The sequence below is a fragment of the Tursiops truncatus genome, chromosome 13, assembly GCF_011762595.2.
Source record: "Tursiops truncatus isolate mTurTru1 chromosome 13, mTurTru1.mat.Y, whole genome shotgun sequence".
Lineage (NCBI taxonomy): Eukaryota > Metazoa > Chordata > Mammalia > Artiodactyla > Delphinidae > Tursiops > Tursiops truncatus.
In genome coordinates this window covers 36,858,829-36,876,440 of record NC_047046.1, presented here as the reverse complement: position 1 = coordinate 36,876,440, position 17,612 = coordinate 36,858,829, and the positions used below count along the sequence as shown (strand labels likewise).

Here is a 17,612-nt window from a genome sequence, read left to right as displayed (position 1 = left end):
CTAGCCACAAGTGTCTATTGATCATTTGACATATGGCAAGTGTGACTGAGGAACTGAATTTTTAACTTTTTGAATTTAATTAATTTTAAATAGCTGTATGTGTTGGCTGGTGGCTATTGTATTGGACAGTACAACTCTAGATTGTCAACTTTGTGATTAAATGATCTGTTGATAAAAAGGATAAAGGATCATGATAAAGGTGATGGTACCAATTAAGGTCTTTCTTCAAAATATTTCTTATATTTCCCTAAATCCTGCCTCTCACCATGGGGCTTAAATTCCTCCTCTCTCCATGGTCCAGCCCTTCATTCAGCAGCCTCTACACTCAAAGCAAGAATATTGTCCTCAAGTCTTTTCATGACTTGAATATCAATAATAGAATATCAATAATTAATAGAGGGACAGGAGGTTTCTTACGGCATATCATGCTTCGGTATTGCAGGTCAGGAAGGGGCATTTGGAACGTTAAATCATAGACTGTTGGGTAAAACAAATTTCTTGTTATAGAGAAATCTGCAGAATAGCATTTGTTATAATAGTAGGTGTGTTCCATGGAATCATATGTTATTATAAATGTTGTATTCTAGCTTCCTTGGGAAGCAGGCTCTGAGATGGATTTGTGTGCAAGTGGTTAATTGGGGAGTGGTCTTAGGAACAGCTCTTACAAGGAATTATGCAACGCAGGACTGGACAAAGGGGGAGGTGAACTGGGATGCAGCAGCAGCAGAGGCCTCAGTTGATCCCATGGTGTGCTCTGAAGCTGAGAGGGCTTTTAAAGTTGTCCCGAGTTGAGGCAGAAGGTCCAGCCCCCAGTTTGGCTGAGGGCAGTGCTTGTAGAGGGACAAGCTTTGAGCTCTCAGTAGACGTTACTCCCAGCAGCCCTGGAAATGAGCACCTCGGCTATATCACAGCATCCACTGCAATCAATTTAATTTTCATTTGGAGAGGAAACCTGCCTGCTTTCCTTAGGCTTTATTTAGGTCTTTTGCAGGAGGCAGCACGACATCATGGTTTAAAAGCAGGGCTTTGGGATTGGTTCAAGTCCTGTTCTCGGTGATCTTGGGCAAGTTACTTAGTCTCTTTAGGTTTCAATTTCTTTGACTAGAAATTGAGGATGCTGCTGCCTATTAGTAAGAACTGCTATGGGAGTGGAAAAACATGATGTGTGGAAGGCACTTGGCACAAGACCTGATGCTTGGTAAGCACTCCATAGTGGCCACTGTTTTAGGATTCTAGGAATTTTATAAGACACAACTTTTGGGCATAAGCATTTCCCACTAGGAGCACAGTAGAGTCCAGTGATGGATTTTGGCAACAGAGGATGAAAAAGAGCTGTGCTTCAACGCTCAATGCTGAAGCATTTATGAACCCACCCCTTTACTTCTCCTAGCTGTTGCCTTTGCTCTGGCAGAAGGGCCCAGAATTGGGATAAGCTAAGTTTGAAAATCCAACCATAGAAACAAGGCCACTGCTGTTCCTGCATCCAGAGGGGAGAGAAGCCACTTGGAGAGCTCTTGATCCTTTTCTCAGGAGGAAATACACCCAAGAAATGATAAGAATCTTGCTCATTTATGTTTAGGTTAATGATGTAATCCTTAGAGATTTCCTGAAATGCGTCCTGCAGAAACACACCCCCTCAGTTCTAATCACATTTCTGTAACCTTGATGGTGTGTGGCATGAATAGAACCTGTTACCACTTTCAAGAACTTCACAGATATTAACTGTAGCAGTTAGTCCCAGAGCCAAGGGACACACCTTCTTAACTTTGTTATCACAGGTTTTCAAGCTGAAGTTCCAGATGTAGGAAGAAATAGCTGCGAAAACCAGTCCACTTCAACTGACCCCCCAGTTGGGGTGTTTCCTGCCCTTGCTTTCGTGATATTTGAAGACATCATCATCTGCTAATCCTAGAAGAGGGGGTATTGTGGTGCAAAGCAGAGCATCCCAGACTTGGATTTTATAAAACAGTAGATTTTAAAAAGAAAACCTAATTTCCTGAGTAAGGATGTAAAAAAGCCCCTATAATCTTTTACCACTATCATTTCATTAAAAGGAAGGAAATTTTAACAAAACAAAATAAGAAAGATAGTCTTGAGAAAAAAGATACCTTTTAAAGCTGAGTACATCTAGCTTCATGGAAACCTACACTCTCTGTATTTTTTTACCTTTTGCCTCCAACAGGTGCAAACCTTGTCATGGGCTGGCCTAGTCCCAGGCATAGGAGTGGACCATCAGTGGAGGTACACACCCTAGTGGTCCTTGTAGCCACTGAACCCCTGAAGGGCAGTGACCAGGGCTGTTTTGTTTATCACTATAATTGGTGCTTAAGACAATACTTGGGGCTTCCCTGGTGGCGCAGTGGTTGGGAGTCCGCCTGCCGATGCAGGGGACACGGGTTCGTGCCCCGGTCCGGGAGGATCCCACGGGCCGTGGAGTGTCTGGGCCCGTGAGCCATGGCCGCTGAGACTGCGCGTCCGGAGCCTGTGCTCCACAGTGGGAGAGGCCGCAACAGTGAGAGGCCCGCGTACTGCAAAAAAAAAAAAAAAAAAAAAGACAATACTTGGCACGTACTAGGGACTCAATAAATATTTGTTGAATAAAGTGATGAATATGATTATCTGGTTGTGACCTTGGCCAAGTCACATCATAGCTGGGGCTCAGATCTGTGCAATTAGATCTGTGAAGTCCCATCTGTATGATCTGTACAATTGGAAAGTCACAGTGGATGCTGCCAAGTTCTCTTGTGTTTAACAAACAAAAACCAATGCTAGGACTGCAAAGGAAAAGAAGAGTATTTTCTGTTCTTTTCCTTTTTTTAAAGGATAATTCAACTTTTTGGGCCACAATGACTTTTGCAGAGGTTTGTTGCAATGCTTATCTCCTAAACGAATGTGCTGATTCTCTGTAGGTAAACCCTGTTTCTCAGGGGCCCCAGGTAAAGCAGGGACCCTTGCATACTGAGTTATTAATTTAAAAACTAAGTGTTGGGGGATGGGGAACCTTGCCACAATTTTTATTTAGAGGATTATATATTAACTTTAAACAACTGTTCTGTTTTTTCTTTTTTAACATATTTTTAAAAGATTTATTTTATTACACATTTTGTTATTATTGTTATTGTAAAGTGTCCCATGGTCACTATGTGTAATTGAGTTTAAAGGTCTGTTAAATCTTTGATGAATAATACAACAATCACCCTAGCTTATACATATTTCAAAGCCAGTTAAATCCCAAGAGCTGGAAGCAGGCAGAGGGTTGAATACACATTATGTCTCTCTTTCCACATTCTTACTTAATCCACTTTCTTTAGGGAAAAGCTTCTTTTTGTCATGATCGGCCGGAAGTGAGGAATGAGAGATGTATTTTCATTAAGAATAGAGGCTTTGTATGAAACTTCTTCATCTGTCTGAACATCTGATAGGAGCAGGGCTTTGAAAATGAACTCAGATTGAATTGTATATGCATTTTGATTTTGAATGATGCCGAGTTGTGCAAACATTTCCCTGAGTTATGGCAAATGTTCAACAGAAAAAAGGATTCTTAAGACAACATATTAATATGGATTGCCTGCTTCTTAAAACAATAACCATAGTCTGCATCCTGTGTATTTCTTAGGGAATACAGAGCATTATTTTCAATTAGGAAATTTCATATGAATTTAAAGGATTTTTTTTTCATTAAAATTTCATTGCATTTTTCTCTAGCTCAAACATGGCTAGAACATAATGATACTATTATTTGGCCCTAGAAAAACTAACTAGTTATTATGGTATCTTCAGCCTGTTGTTTCAAGTGGAGGTGATTTTTATTGAGACATGACAAATTGAGAGTATTTTAAAAATGTGATCTTTTACAGTGCTATTTCTTTAAAATTGAGCGAGGCTTCCTGTCCACTAAGAATGCCCAGCCTGTCTGCTCTGTCACCCTACTCCTAAGAGAAGTCTGGCTCTACCCTCTCTTGCTCTCACTTTGGTTGGTGCTAAACTGCTCTTGAACACATTTTTCCAGAGCTGGGATGAGAACCCAACCTCTGTTGATGTCACTGTTGACCCTGATCTGTGGGGGTATTTGCAAATGGGAGGAAGTTACAAAATAGCCACTGGCCTTCCTTTTTTCTCTGCTCAGCTCACCTCCCCACTCACACCCTCCCCTCTGTTCTTAGAGGTTTGTGAGATGCTTCATGAAGGCGTGAAGGCGAGTGTGAAGACTGGGGTGTTTGCTGTAAAATTATTTAGCTGCTCTTAGCCTCAGTTTTGTCATCTCTAAAATGGGAATAAACACACATATTTCATGGGATAAAGATTAGGTGAGATAATATATATATAAAGTACTACCATAGCGCTGGGCATATAGTTCTCTTTCACATGTCTGCTTATTTCTATAAGCTGGTATCCAAATTAGAAACAGAATCATCTGTTGCCATTGCTCTAAGAAATTCCTTTTGTCACACGTTGAAGCTAGCCTTCAGCTGAAGGGTAGCTTGAAGAATATGATTGGCTGGCTGTCTGGGGACTGGCCACTGGACCTGAGGGCCAGTGGGACTGCATGCTAGGATGAAGACAACCCCACAGGAGGAGGATGTTTTAAAAATGTCCATGTCTAGGTCACCGTAATTTTATTTATAAACTGCTCAAGCAATGTGGGTCTTGGAGAAACTTCCTCTTTATGAAAGATTTCCACATTCAACCCACCCTAAAGCAGCAGGAAAGTTCTGCATTATTTTTTCCTTGCTTCTGTGAAGCAGAACACAGTGTTTAGTGGGAATAGACCAAAGAAATAAGAGCAAGAAAACGCTGTCCTTATCAATCTTTAGGCGTGGTTGGGTTTCTGGTGTCCCAATTCTGTCTCCTACCCTGCCGCCACCCACCTACACCTCACCCTCCTTCGCTGAGTATTCTTGTTGAGCCCTGGAGAAAGTCCTTAAAGCACTAATGCAGGTAGGCAAGAGAAATAACTTTTCTTTTTTAAAGAAGAAGAAGGAAAAAAACTAGCTTCAGGTCAAATATTATGGCTGTGAAATAGCCAAAGCTCTTTCAAGCTTTGGAATTTCTTTTGGTATTTTATGAAAAAATGATTAAAAGGCAAAATTTTCTTCAAACATGACCACTTAGATATAGTATTTGCATTTGTTTCTGAACCCATGCTGGCCATTACTACATGGAACAAACTATCAGAGTATTGATCCCACATCTCCAAACTTACACCCACTTTGGGGGAAGCTTGGGCTGGAAATGAAGCTCTAGACTTCTTTGCCTGTGCAGGTAGATTTGATGTTTCAAGTCACCAGGAGTTTTACTAGGCTGGGTGGCTTAATGAAGGAATATAGCTACTTGGTCTTTATGGTGTGCTTGGTGTTATCTTCTGAGACAAAGTTGTTTAGACAACAGTGTATTTTTACAGGTAATAAGCAACAATGATAACCACCAGTTTCAATGGCAAATATAACAGCTAATAGAGCTACTTTGTGAGAGATACTGTGCTAAGAGCTGTATAATCTATTTATAATAATTCATTTAATTTTTGATTCATTTAATTTTTCTAGTCACTCTACTTTTATCCCTATTCCACAGATGAGGAATCTTATGCTTGGAGAGATTAAGAAATTGACCCATGATCACACAGCCAATGAGGGCCAAAGATTTGAGTCCCTGCAGCTTGGGGTCAAGCCTGTATTCTCTAACTACTGCTTAGTTTCTAGCTGTTTGATATAAGCTGAGTCTTGAATTAAGTTCCTCTAAATCTGTCTGAATAACTTTCAGACATGCAGCTAAGTTTTACTACATATTCCTGGTAATTTTCCAATGTTCAGTCTCCTTAGACTGAAATGTTATTGATACATGCAGAAGAAAATGGATCAGTGCTGACTGTCATCCCATCAGACATGTGATTTAAAAAGTATTTCATCTTAATCTGTAGTAAGAATTATATTTTTACATTACGATCCAATACATACATACTTATATATGTATTATAAAACACAGTACAATAGCTTTTATTATGTGGAACATATTCTGATACTGTCTCTTCTATCCCGTTCCTTTCCATTCCATTCCATTCCAGTCCTCTGCTCTACTTTACTAAAAATGAGCCTCTTGAGATCAACTTCACTTCACTTCCCACTAATGGGTCAGAGCCCACATTTTTGAAAAACAGTCCCTTGGCTGGATAGCTTTTGCTATTCTTTAGAAATCCTCTGCACAGTGTTATTCATTTCAGCATCCTTCTAGAGGATTTTTCACATTGTGAGGAGTAGCCAGGGTGAAATTGGTGTTAGAGGACCCTGAAGAAGGTGGCATTCTCTCTCTGAAGGAGGTCAAGGCTGTAAATCTGGCTTGCTCTGGAACACTGAGAACTCCAACCTTAGAAGCTGGTCCCAGCAGCCTAATACCTTATATGGACAAATCCAGCCAGTGAATAAAGACTTGAAAGCCTGACCAGCTTCAGGCAAGGGTTCTTCAAGAATATTCAAGGATGCAAGTAATCTTGATTTTTAGTAGTTCCTCAAGCAGAAACACAATTCTCACCCCTCTGAGGCACGTTGAGAACTCAGGTGACTTGTGAATTTTGTGGGGCACGTTATTTGGCTGAGAAATGCTGCCATGTTGACCTGTTGGTTCCCAGTGTCATGGGCTGCTGCCCCTAGCAAACAGGATGAAAGTGGGGAATAAAAGTGAAAGTGGGGGAAAAATACAACAGTTAGGCACAGCCTCTTTGGATATTCTCTGGTACCAGTTGTTTTGTTTATTTTCTTTCTTATTCCCCTTTTTGGGTGTAACTGATGGGAAAGGGCTTAATGCTAATAACAGTTAACATTTATCCAGTGTCAGCTCTAGCCTAGGTACTTGCTCAGTGCCTTGTGTGGATAAATTCATTTAGTCCTTGCAAAAACCTAGTGAGTTAAGTGATTACCTCCCCCACTTTACCAATGTGAACATTGAGATTAGGAAGATCACCTTCCAAAGATGATACAGATAGTAAGTGATGCTTAGGGATGGAATCAAGGCATTCGGAACCCAAAGTCTGTATAGTGAGCCACCACACCACAGTCTGACCATTCACCTTCTCTTCATTGATGTCTGGTGGTCAGTTTCACAGGGAAGGGGCAGAGGTTGGGGTGGGGGGTATCTGTGTTTAGTGGTGGGCTCTCAAGTTGTTCTTTCAGTGTATGTATTGAGCATCTTCCCTGTACTTGTCACTGTGGGTGTCTACTGTCTGCCTAGTGAAACTTTCAGACGCTGGTTCTTCCAGATTTGCAGTGTCTTTGGAATAGTTGAACACTCTGGATGCTTATACTCAAGTGCATGAAACTTAGTACTTTGATGGACTGTCTAGGTGGCTGAGGAAGGTACTGGAGAACAGACATGGCATTCAGGGTAACTAGGTCTCTGGGGACTGTGCCTGGAGGCTGGAAATGGGAAATGATCTAAGTGAGTTGGCAGAGCCCAGCCATAAGAGCAGTGGGTGATAGAGGATGGAACTCTGTCGAGACCATGAAGACAGTGGGTGGCATCTGGGGGGGCTGGAGTAGCCAAAAGCTGAGCCCAGCCTTGGCATGAGATTCTGGGACTAGACTTTGGTTCCAAGGAGACCTCAAAAGGCAGAAGAGCACCAGTGATAAAGGAACAGAGCATTACTCCAGCATCAAACCTCAGCCTATGGATTCCTAAATTCCCTGGCCAAGTATTAGCCTAAATTTAGAGATTAGGACTACGCAGCGGTTAGGTGTGGAAGTGAGAACTTCTGGGATAGTGGGCTGGGTTGTCATGTTAGGAATGGAGACACAAATGGCTTTGCCCAAATAAGCATTTCTGCTGGGTAAAATGCACCAGAAGGCCAAGTTAAATGTTAAAAATAAAAATGATACAAAATAAAAAATCCTATAGTTTCTGTTTTGATTTTTTTTTTTTTTGGTGAAAGGAATAGAAATGTCCTGGCAGGGACGGGAAGATAATTGTGTGCGTGTGTGTGTGTGTGTGTGTGTGTGTGTGTAAGAGGATGTAAGGCACTGGGAAAGCTTTTAGGAAGATTTTCCTTAAATGATAGCCTCCAAACCATTTGAGGGTAAGAATAATAACAATAACTCTGATTCAGTAATCATTAACTCTTTTCAGCATATTCAATGAATGCAGGAGATTCTATTATTTTAAAGGATTTTAAGTTATTTCAACTGATTTGGCTGTATTGTATTTTATTTTGTGGCCTAGGGCAAACGATTATACAATACCTGGTTGTAGCTCTTGAAAAGGAAAAGTAGATGGCTGTAAATTCATGATGGATACTGAGCTCTTTGGTTCCCTGTGAGAATTATATCACCAAGTGTTCTCTCCTCCTGCCTGGGGCAGGGGTTGGTGGGGGGAGTGTGTTGCTCCCTTAGCTTGTTATTCAGAATCTTTGAGGCGGAGATCCTTGATCAAATGTTCCTACTGAGGAGAAGATTCCATAGATAGCACTTTTCACTTGTTCTTTATTTTATTTTATTTTTTTCCAAGGAGATGGCCATACACAGAGAGAACCATACTTTTAATTCACAGAAGAACATTGCCATCTAGATGAAAGATTACATTCTGAAGGCTCGGTAAGTGAGTTTTATTTCCAACTTTGCCTGTGACTCTAAGATGCCTTTTCTACATCTGTAAAATCTCCACCTGTGTCACAGTGGTGTTATGAAAATCTGTTACGAAATGCTTGCAGTATCCTTTGAGCTTCTTTTGGAGAAATATGAAATATTACTATTATGTGAAAATGGTAAAGCTTAGCATTTGACTGTAAATTTTTATAGCAGTAGACCATGATAAATGGAAATAAAATGGACAGACTTGGATGATAATGTATATTGACATAGATTTTCTGGATGGTAAGATAATCTCCCAAAAGGAAATTCCAAAAGTTAAGAACAAAATAAAAGTAAATATATACAACATTTAAACATTCTTAAGTCTTCTGGGCTCTAATTAAAACCCTAGGTCAGCATTTTCCAAACCGTGTTTATACTTTGTTATTTTTATTTATAAAACAATATAAATATCATGAGAAATTAAAAGGTGTTTAATGAGTAATATATTCAGTGGTCAAATAAGTTAAGAAATGCCAGGTTAAACAGCTAGGTTAAATGCTAGATTATACAGCTCTTTTTCTGTGCATTGTGCTTCTCCAAAAGAGGGAGATGGTTTGTAGCATTTCTGAACTGCTTAATGCAGTTTGGAAAAAGTTGTTATAGGCCAGAAACAAATTTAAATAAGCTTATTTTTTAAATGACTGCTCAGTTTTTGGTTGCTTAAGCATCCTTGGTAATTAGCAATACTAAGATAAATTATTTTGCTACTTTTGTATACTTGCTAAGTTAAGAAAATTGAAAAATAAGACATTAATATTCCTTCTGGGATTTTCATTACATTATCTATACTTACATCTAAGTATACTGAATATATAGTACATGATTCTGTTCTTACCTACATGGATATTCTACATATATACATATACATATGTGAATAAAGTATAATCCTTCAAGTTATATTCTTGGCCTTTTTCCTGCCCACATCTGAATTCAACCTTTTCTTCCCTATGTGTTTCTAAACTGTACAGATTTGGAAAATAGATGATTTTAGAGGAAGAAGCAAAAGTATTATTAATGATTGCCTCAAAAGTCATGCAGGGCTTCCCTGGTGGCACGGTGGTTGAGAGTCTGCCTGCTGATGCAGGGGACACGGGTTCGTGCCCCGGTCCGGGAAGATCCCACATGCCGTGGAGCGGCTGGGCCCATGAGCCATGGCCGCTGAGCCTGCGCATCCGGAGCCTGTGCTCCTTAACGGGAGAGGCCACAACAGTGAGAGGCCCGCGTACTGCAAAAAAAAAAAAAAAAGTCATGCACATGACGGGGACTAGCTGTGAGGTGTTAAAAAGAATCACTTTTTTCTCCTTAAAATTAAAAAAAAAATTGTAAAAAGCCATAATGAAGGTGTTTCAAAAAATAGTAATAGATATGTCAAGGAAGGTCAAGGTCCTAAAATATTCTCTTAATAGGTGTCACCTGTATTTGGCAAGGGTTATGAAATTCTGGCTGGAAAAGAATTGTTTTGCTTTGGATGGTTGGAGGCTGGCTGGTTGGAGAAATGGCTACGACATTTAACAGCGACCCCTGGAGTCTAGAGCGTGAAGTGTCACTGGCATAGTTTTATTGTTTTAACTTTTCAGTTAAAGAAAGAAATCATCCTTTGGCTTTCTCTTTGCCAGAGACACAGGGCACAGCGGCTCTGTGGTACAGTCCCCAGTTAGCTGCTGCTGCTTGAGTTCCTGTCATTCCGCCTTTCCATCAAAATGGTTCCATTTGATGATTGCTTGCTTGACTCTCTTGGGCTGTGTAGTGGTTGTTTTAAAGAGGATTGGAAAGTCCTCCTTTTTGAATGAACACTGCTTCTCTAATGAGAAAGTGATCAACATTTAAAATCTCTCTTGGGGAAGGAAATGGGAAGAAAACATCTTTCTCTGGAGTTTTCTGACTTATCCATGAGGAAGCAACAATGATGTAAAGCATGGGAGACACTCAGACATCACTCCGAAAGCCATGTCTGAAGTCCTTATAATGGACATTTTCTATCTGTCAGTTTTGTGCCACTGCTGTCTATTCATTTCAAGGTATGATAAGAGAAATGGTTTGCCTGAGAGCCACTGCTCATCCCACATAGAGCACTTAATGAAAAAAAAATTGTGTTGTATTTGGAACATTTTGGACTCTTTATCCAAAGGAGATAAATAATCATTTCTCTCCAAACATAATATGCATCTATTAAAGCCAAGCATCATATATCCTGAAAGGAATATGAAGGAAAAGGCAATCAAGGCTTTAACTTAAATGACTTTTATTATTGGTTTGGGATTCAGGTCCTTATAATGATTGCCCTTTACTGATAGTACAACAGGAAAGACGTATGGGGTCCTTGCCTGGGTCTGTCACTTATGGTCTGGTAACTTGAGGAAATCAGTGTGGGTAAAATTGAGTAAAAATATCTGTCTAAATCGTATTACAGAATCCCCGTATTGTTAAAAAAATCAATGAGATAAATCACACGTACTTGGAATATGGTAAAGGGCTAAAACACTATGAGGTTTTATTACTGTTATTTTTCCAGTACTTTTTACAGTGTGGAGTACGACTTGTTTTCTGATGTCTTTGGCAACAGCAGTAAATAGAATATTGAAGAAGGACAATTTATACTTTTGGGGATGAGCGTGCAGGCAGTTTGGAGCTGTGGCGCAGAGTGAACTGCCTTTGCTGATGGAGGGAGAATTTGCATTTGGCAATGGAAAGAAGTCCCAGGGACCACAGGAATATTTTAAAGACCCTTCTGATCACTTGCTAGAAGGTGGCACCTTGTCTGAGATGTGCAGATGGCTGGTATTAAGATTCACACCTGAGCAGCCATTGCTGACGGAAAAGAGGTATTTGTTTTAAGATGAGTTTGGCAGGGGATGGTGGCCTTCGGGGCGTCAGAGACTAGCAAGGTGACGGTGGGTTGGGATGTATGCTCTGTGAGAGCTTGTGTCTCCTTTTGCCTCCCATATACAAGACTGCAAGGGATCCCAAACTGGCTATATTTAACAATGGTTCTTTCCATAGTACAAAGCATCTTTGGACTTATAGGTCAATTAAAGGGAAGGAGATTTAAAAAATAGCAACAAGCAACAAGATTTCATTGTCTATACTAAATATCTAGAGCTGCTGCCTAGGTGAGACACAATTATTAGCTGTTCGCTAAGCAGGAATTCAATTCGATGAGAAATAGCCACACAGTAGCGGATTCCTTCCTTGCCTGCCATTCATTTTACAGAAGAGTTTTGTGCTACTGGAAGTGAGAAGAACTTGGCACAGCCCCTGGTACATATGAAGGACCCAGTACCTGTTCATCAGCAGTATTGTTACTGTAGGTGTTCATCGTTATCATCAGTGCATGTAACCCCAAGTGGAAAGGTCAGGGTGAGCTGGCTGTAGGGACAACTAGATCCAGCATATCAAACGCCATCTCTCATTTCTGTCTCTTTGCCTGGAAGCCTCATTCTCTCTTATAAGTTGCTTCTCTGCTCAGCTGGGGACATGGCAACAGGCAGCTCTGTCCTCCCATCTTTGGAGCTTGTGACCAGAGAGATAAAGACACTGTTCCCCACAGCACAAACTAAGAAAAATCCTCAGGAAAAGACCCTGCTTGGTCTGGTGCAGCTCATATTTTAGACCAGTTACCAACAAGGTAATTGACAGTACAACATTTCGTAAATTGTAAAAATATACGGCAATGCGTGGTGCTGTAATTATAAATGTAATTATTGTTTCATCATTTTTTCTCTCCCTTCTTTATCTGTCTCACTTCTGTTGATACTTGTTCTTCAAAATTTGGTACAGATGTGGCCTTTCCAAGAGACCTCCTTTGACCCCCTTAGGATAGGTTATATGTCCCTTCTTTGTGTTCCATAGTATTGATACTTTGTGCTAAATTCACCTGTACCACAGTACCCCTGTCCCTGTACTTCCTGTGCTAAATTCTCCTTTGGACTCTGAGCTCTTTGAGAGAAGCTATATTTCATGTCTCTGTCCTCTAGCACACAATGGGTGCTTAATAAATATTCGTTGAATAAATTATTATTCTATAGATGAAGAAGCATTGAACTAAATACATACTGAACCCAGAATGTCACTTAGAAGTTATTATTTAAAATGGGGGGAGGGATAAATTGGGAATTTGGGATTAACAGATACACACTACTATATATAAAATAGATAAACAATAAGGACCTACTGTATAGCACAGGGAACTATATTCAATATCTTGTAATAAACTATAATGGAAAAGAATTTGAAAAAGAATGTATATATACATACATACCTACACACACACATAACTGAATCACTTTGTTGTACACCTGAAACATTGTAAATCAACTATACTTCAAAAAAAAAAAGGAAAAAAATCTATGAACAGGGTTTGTTATCCTGTGATTTGTCTCTGCCAATATTATGATTATATGCTTTATGATTAACTGCACTGAAGCAAAATTACTTAAGATAATACAGGAGTTAATTTTTGTTGAGGACTTACTATGTGTCAAACACTGTTCTGAGTGTTTTACATGTATTAAGTCATATAATCTTCACAAGAATGTGTTCTTACTAATAATCTTACTGTTTTACAGATAAGAACACTGGGGCACAGAGAAATTAAGTAACAGGCTTAAGGTCACAGAGCTAATAAATAAATGGTAGGAATGGCTTTCTAATGTATACAGTCTGGCTTGAGAGCCTCTACTCTGAATTATAGGTTACTAGTTTGTAGTGCTTTGCTTAAATGAGTTTTAATCCTCTAATATGTTCATACAGACACACCTTTCTGTTGGTATTGAGGGAACAAATTCTCTCTAACCCTTTTGCTTCTCTCCTCAGTCCTAGTGTAATTGCAAACATTCTCCTGCATGAACACCACAACCAACAGTATCAAAACCCACCTATTGAGCCAGCCCATTAAGTGCAGGGTACAGTGCTAGGTAAGGGGATGCAAAAGGGTTCATGACACATGCTTTTGCCTTAAAAGAGCTAAAAATCCAGTTAGAAATATGGCCCATAGAAATAGAACTATCATTTCAGATAGTTTTGCTACATCCCAAACAAACAAAACAGACAACAGGTGATTTGGGGTAGTTAATGGTATTTTAAAAAGTTGCCAGAAAATCTGGATTTGAAGCCCATGAGATGAAGCACACCCCAGTAGACTGTCAATTCCCAAGTATGGGTCAGTGCCTTAGTCATCTTGGATAAACACCATGCCTGGTGCAGAGTAGACCCCCTGGACTGTGATGTGAAGTGACTTGGATCCTAGCTATGCTAACTTACAACCTGGATGTGGGCAAGTCACTACCCGACCTGTGCCTCAGTTTACTCACCTTACTGTCCTCACTGTGTTACTCATGAAGAGTAAGGAGAGGTACCTGAAACTTGAGAAAGTTGGGAGCAGAAGTCAAAGCACCCAGGACTAGGTGTCTTCCCTGAGGAGGGAGAAACAGCTGTGCTCTGTTCACATGCTCCTGTGAAGTAAGCCTGTAGCCCTTCAGGGAGGAGCACGCTATTTAGTACTGTGCTTTGGAAGGAAATACGATTTAATTGAGTGTGATGTCCCCGGTGACAAACTTCTTTGTGGTTACACTGCCGACTTGCCTGGGCATCGGAGGGCCCTGGAGACGTAAGCTGCTGGGATGAACCCAGATTTCAACTCAGAGCAAGCCATCACAAGTCAGCTGCCAGTTCTTCACACTTCTCCAGACTGAGCAAAGCATTTCACTGAAAAGTTGGCCCACAAAAAATTTCTGATGAATTCCAACTGGTTCATAATTTGTATGTGAGATTGAAACCAAGAACATTTCCTGTTCTCTTATATTCTGTTCCCCAGGCTCCTGCACACTGGGTCTGTGGAGCCTGAGACGTACGGGTTTGAATCCCACCTCCACTTACTAGCAGTACCTCTGTGCCTCAGTTTCCTTCATATATAAAATGGGGAGGGGAATAATATATAGTAAGATTCTAGTAAGAATTATACGACATGAGCATTTGAAGAACTCAGTAAATTGTCTGGCATGTAGTAAGCATTGGTATTATTATTTGGTGACCGTACTGAGCCAATAAAATTTAGGTAGAAGTTGGTAAATGGACCATAGTGTTCTTGTATCTCCCTGAGGAGGGTCTGAGCAGATACACAAAGATCTAGAAGGATCCAAAGTGGTGGCTGCTGGAAATGGCTTCTTCTGCAGCTATTCCCTTCAGTCTTCCTTAGTCTGTATCTTTGACTCAGACCACCAGCCCACCTCCATCTTTCTTGAAAGGACACACCTGGAACCTCATCAACAAAACAGGCTCACAGTAAAGAAGCAATGAGATGCAGGGAATTGTTGACAATTCTGGAACACTGCAACCAAAGCTTCCCCCTTCCTCTTGAAATACTGAAATATTAAAAAGAGGAAATTAGCATTACAATGACATTTGAAAGAAAAGCTATTCTGAGTCTGTGCATTTTAGTCTCCTAGAAGGACGGAGATTGGGCCTTGGGACCCCAGGGCCGCCCTTTTCGTGAAGTTGGCATATTTTTTCAGGTACACAGTAGGACAAAGATGGATTAAATTAGAGCAGTTTGGCCACACCTGTGTCCACACTGTTCCCACGTCAGACCTGGATCTGTGTAGGCATGAACTGCTCCGACCTCTGATGCAGAAGCTTCTGGTCCTCCCACTGTCATTCCAGTGTTAGCATCAGTCAGGGAGACCTTGCTAGGTTGGCAGACTGTGACACAAATTACCATCATGGGACATTTTGTAGCTTCTAGCAGTTATTAGTTGAATAGGAATGAAGTGATATCCGATTGAATAAGTGAAATAGGTAATTATTGGAACCATAGTCATCTTCCTGAGAAGCAAACTATCTGTGGGATTTTAGCAGGGATCAATTAGCCCACTGTGGAAGCATTCAAACACAACACTTGTATTCTGAATCAGGCAAGACGGAAATCTCAGACTTAATAAATTGCCATTTTTAGGTACCTGATATCATCATGGACCAAGCTCCCTCTGTTTAAGTGGTGGGCTCTTATCTTAACCCTTCCACATTATTTTATTTTATTTAAAATTTTTTTTATCTTATTTATTTTAACATATTTATTAGAGTATAATTGCTTTACAATGTTGTGTTAGTTTCTGCTGTATAACAAAGTGAATCAGCTATACGTATGCATATATCCCCATATCCACTCCTCCTTGTGCCTCCCTCCCAACCTTGCTATGCCACCCCTCTAGGTGGTCACAAAGCACCGAGCTGATCTCTCTGTGCTATGCAGCTGCTTCCCACTAGCTATCTATTTTACATTTGGTAGTGTATATATGTCAATGCCACTCTCTCACTTCATCCCAGCTTACCCTTCCCCCTCCCCGTGTCCTCAAATACATTCTCTACGTCTGCGTCTTTACTCCTGTCCTGCCCCTAGGTTCATCAGAACCTATTTTTTTTTTTTAGATTCCATATATGTGTGTTAGCATACAGTATTTGTTTTTCTCTTTCTGACTCACTTCACTCTGTATGACAGACTCTAGGTCCATCCACCTCACGACAAATATCTCAATTTCGTTTCTTTTTATGGCTGAGTAATATTCCATTGTATATATGTGCCACATCTTCTTTATCCATTCATCTGTCGATGGGCACTTAGGTTGCTTCCACGTCCTGGCTATTGTAAATAGAGCTGCAGTGAACATTGTGGTACATGACTCTTTTTATTTATTTATTTTAACATCTTTATTGGAGTATAATTGCTTTACAATGGTGTGTTAGTTTCTGCTTTATAACAAAATGAATCAGTTATACATATACATATGTTCCCATATCTCTTCCCTCTTGCGTCTCCCTCCCTCCCACCCTCCCTATCCCACCCCTCTAGGTGGTCACAAACCACCGAGCTGATCTCCCTGTGCTATGCAGCTGCTTCCCACTAGCTAGCTGTTTTACGTTTGGTAGTGTATATATGTCCATGCCACTCTCTCACTTTGTCACAGCTTACCCTTCCCCCTCCCCATATCCTCAAGTCCATTCTTTAGTAAGTCTGTGTGTTTATTCCCGTCTTAACCCTCGGTTCTTCATGACCTTTTTTTTCCCTTAGATTCCTTATATATGTGCATACAGTATTTGTTTTTCTCTTTCTGACTTACTTCACTCTGTATGACTCTAGGTCCATCCACCTCACGACAAATATCTCAATTTCGTTTCTTTTCATGGCTGAGTAATATTCCATTGTATATATGTGCCACATCTTCTTTATCCATTCATCTGTCGATGGGCACTTAGGTTGCTTCCATGTCCTGGCTATTGTAAATAGAGCTGCAGTGAACATTGTGGTACATGACTCTTTTTGAATTATGGTTTTCTCAGCATATATGCCCAGTAGTGGGATTGCTGGGTCTTATGATAGTTCTATTTTTAGTTTTTTAAGGAACCTCCATACTGTTCTTCATAGTGGCTATATCAATTTACATTCCCACCAACAGTGCAAGAGGGTTTCCTTTTCTCCACACCCTCTCCAGCATTTATTGTTTGTAGATTTTTGGATGATGGCCATTCTGACTGGTGTGAGGTGATACCTCATTGTAGTTTTGATTTGCATTTCTCTTGTGATTAGTGATGTTGAGCATCCTTTCATGTGTTTGTTGGCAATCTGTATATCTTCTTTTGAGAAATTACTATTTATGTCTTCTGCCTATTTTTGGATTGGGTTATTTGTCTTTTTGATATTGAGCTGCATGTAAATTTTGGAGATTAATCCTTTGTTGTTTCATTTGCAAATATATTCTCCCACTCTGAGGGTTCTCTTTTGGTCTTGTTTATGTTTCCTTTGCTGTGCAAAAGCTTTTAAGTTTCATTAGGTCCCATTTGTTTATTTTTATTTCCATTTCTCTAGGAGGTGGGTCAAAAAGGATCTTGCTGTGATTTATGTCATAGAGTGTTCTGTCTATATTGTCCTCTAAGAGCTTTATAGTGTCTTGCCTTACATTTAGGCCTTTAATCCATTTTGAGTTTATTTTTGTATATGGTATTAGG

At 40.1% G+C, this 17,612-nt stretch overlaps 1 long non-coding RNA gene across 1 annotated transcript in view; it reads left to right on the top strand.

The window, feature by feature from the left end:
* The first annotated feature begins 8,411 nt into the window (after positions 1-8,411).
* LOC141276258 (uncharacterized) overlaps positions 8,412-17,612 on the top strand; it is a 150,265-nt gene continuing 141,064 nt past the window's right edge. The window contains exon 1 of the long non-coding RNA XR_012325527.1: positions 8,412-8,576. This is a non-coding gene — a long non-coding RNA (uncharacterized lncRNA). The remainder of the gene's footprint in view (positions 8,577-17,612) is intronic.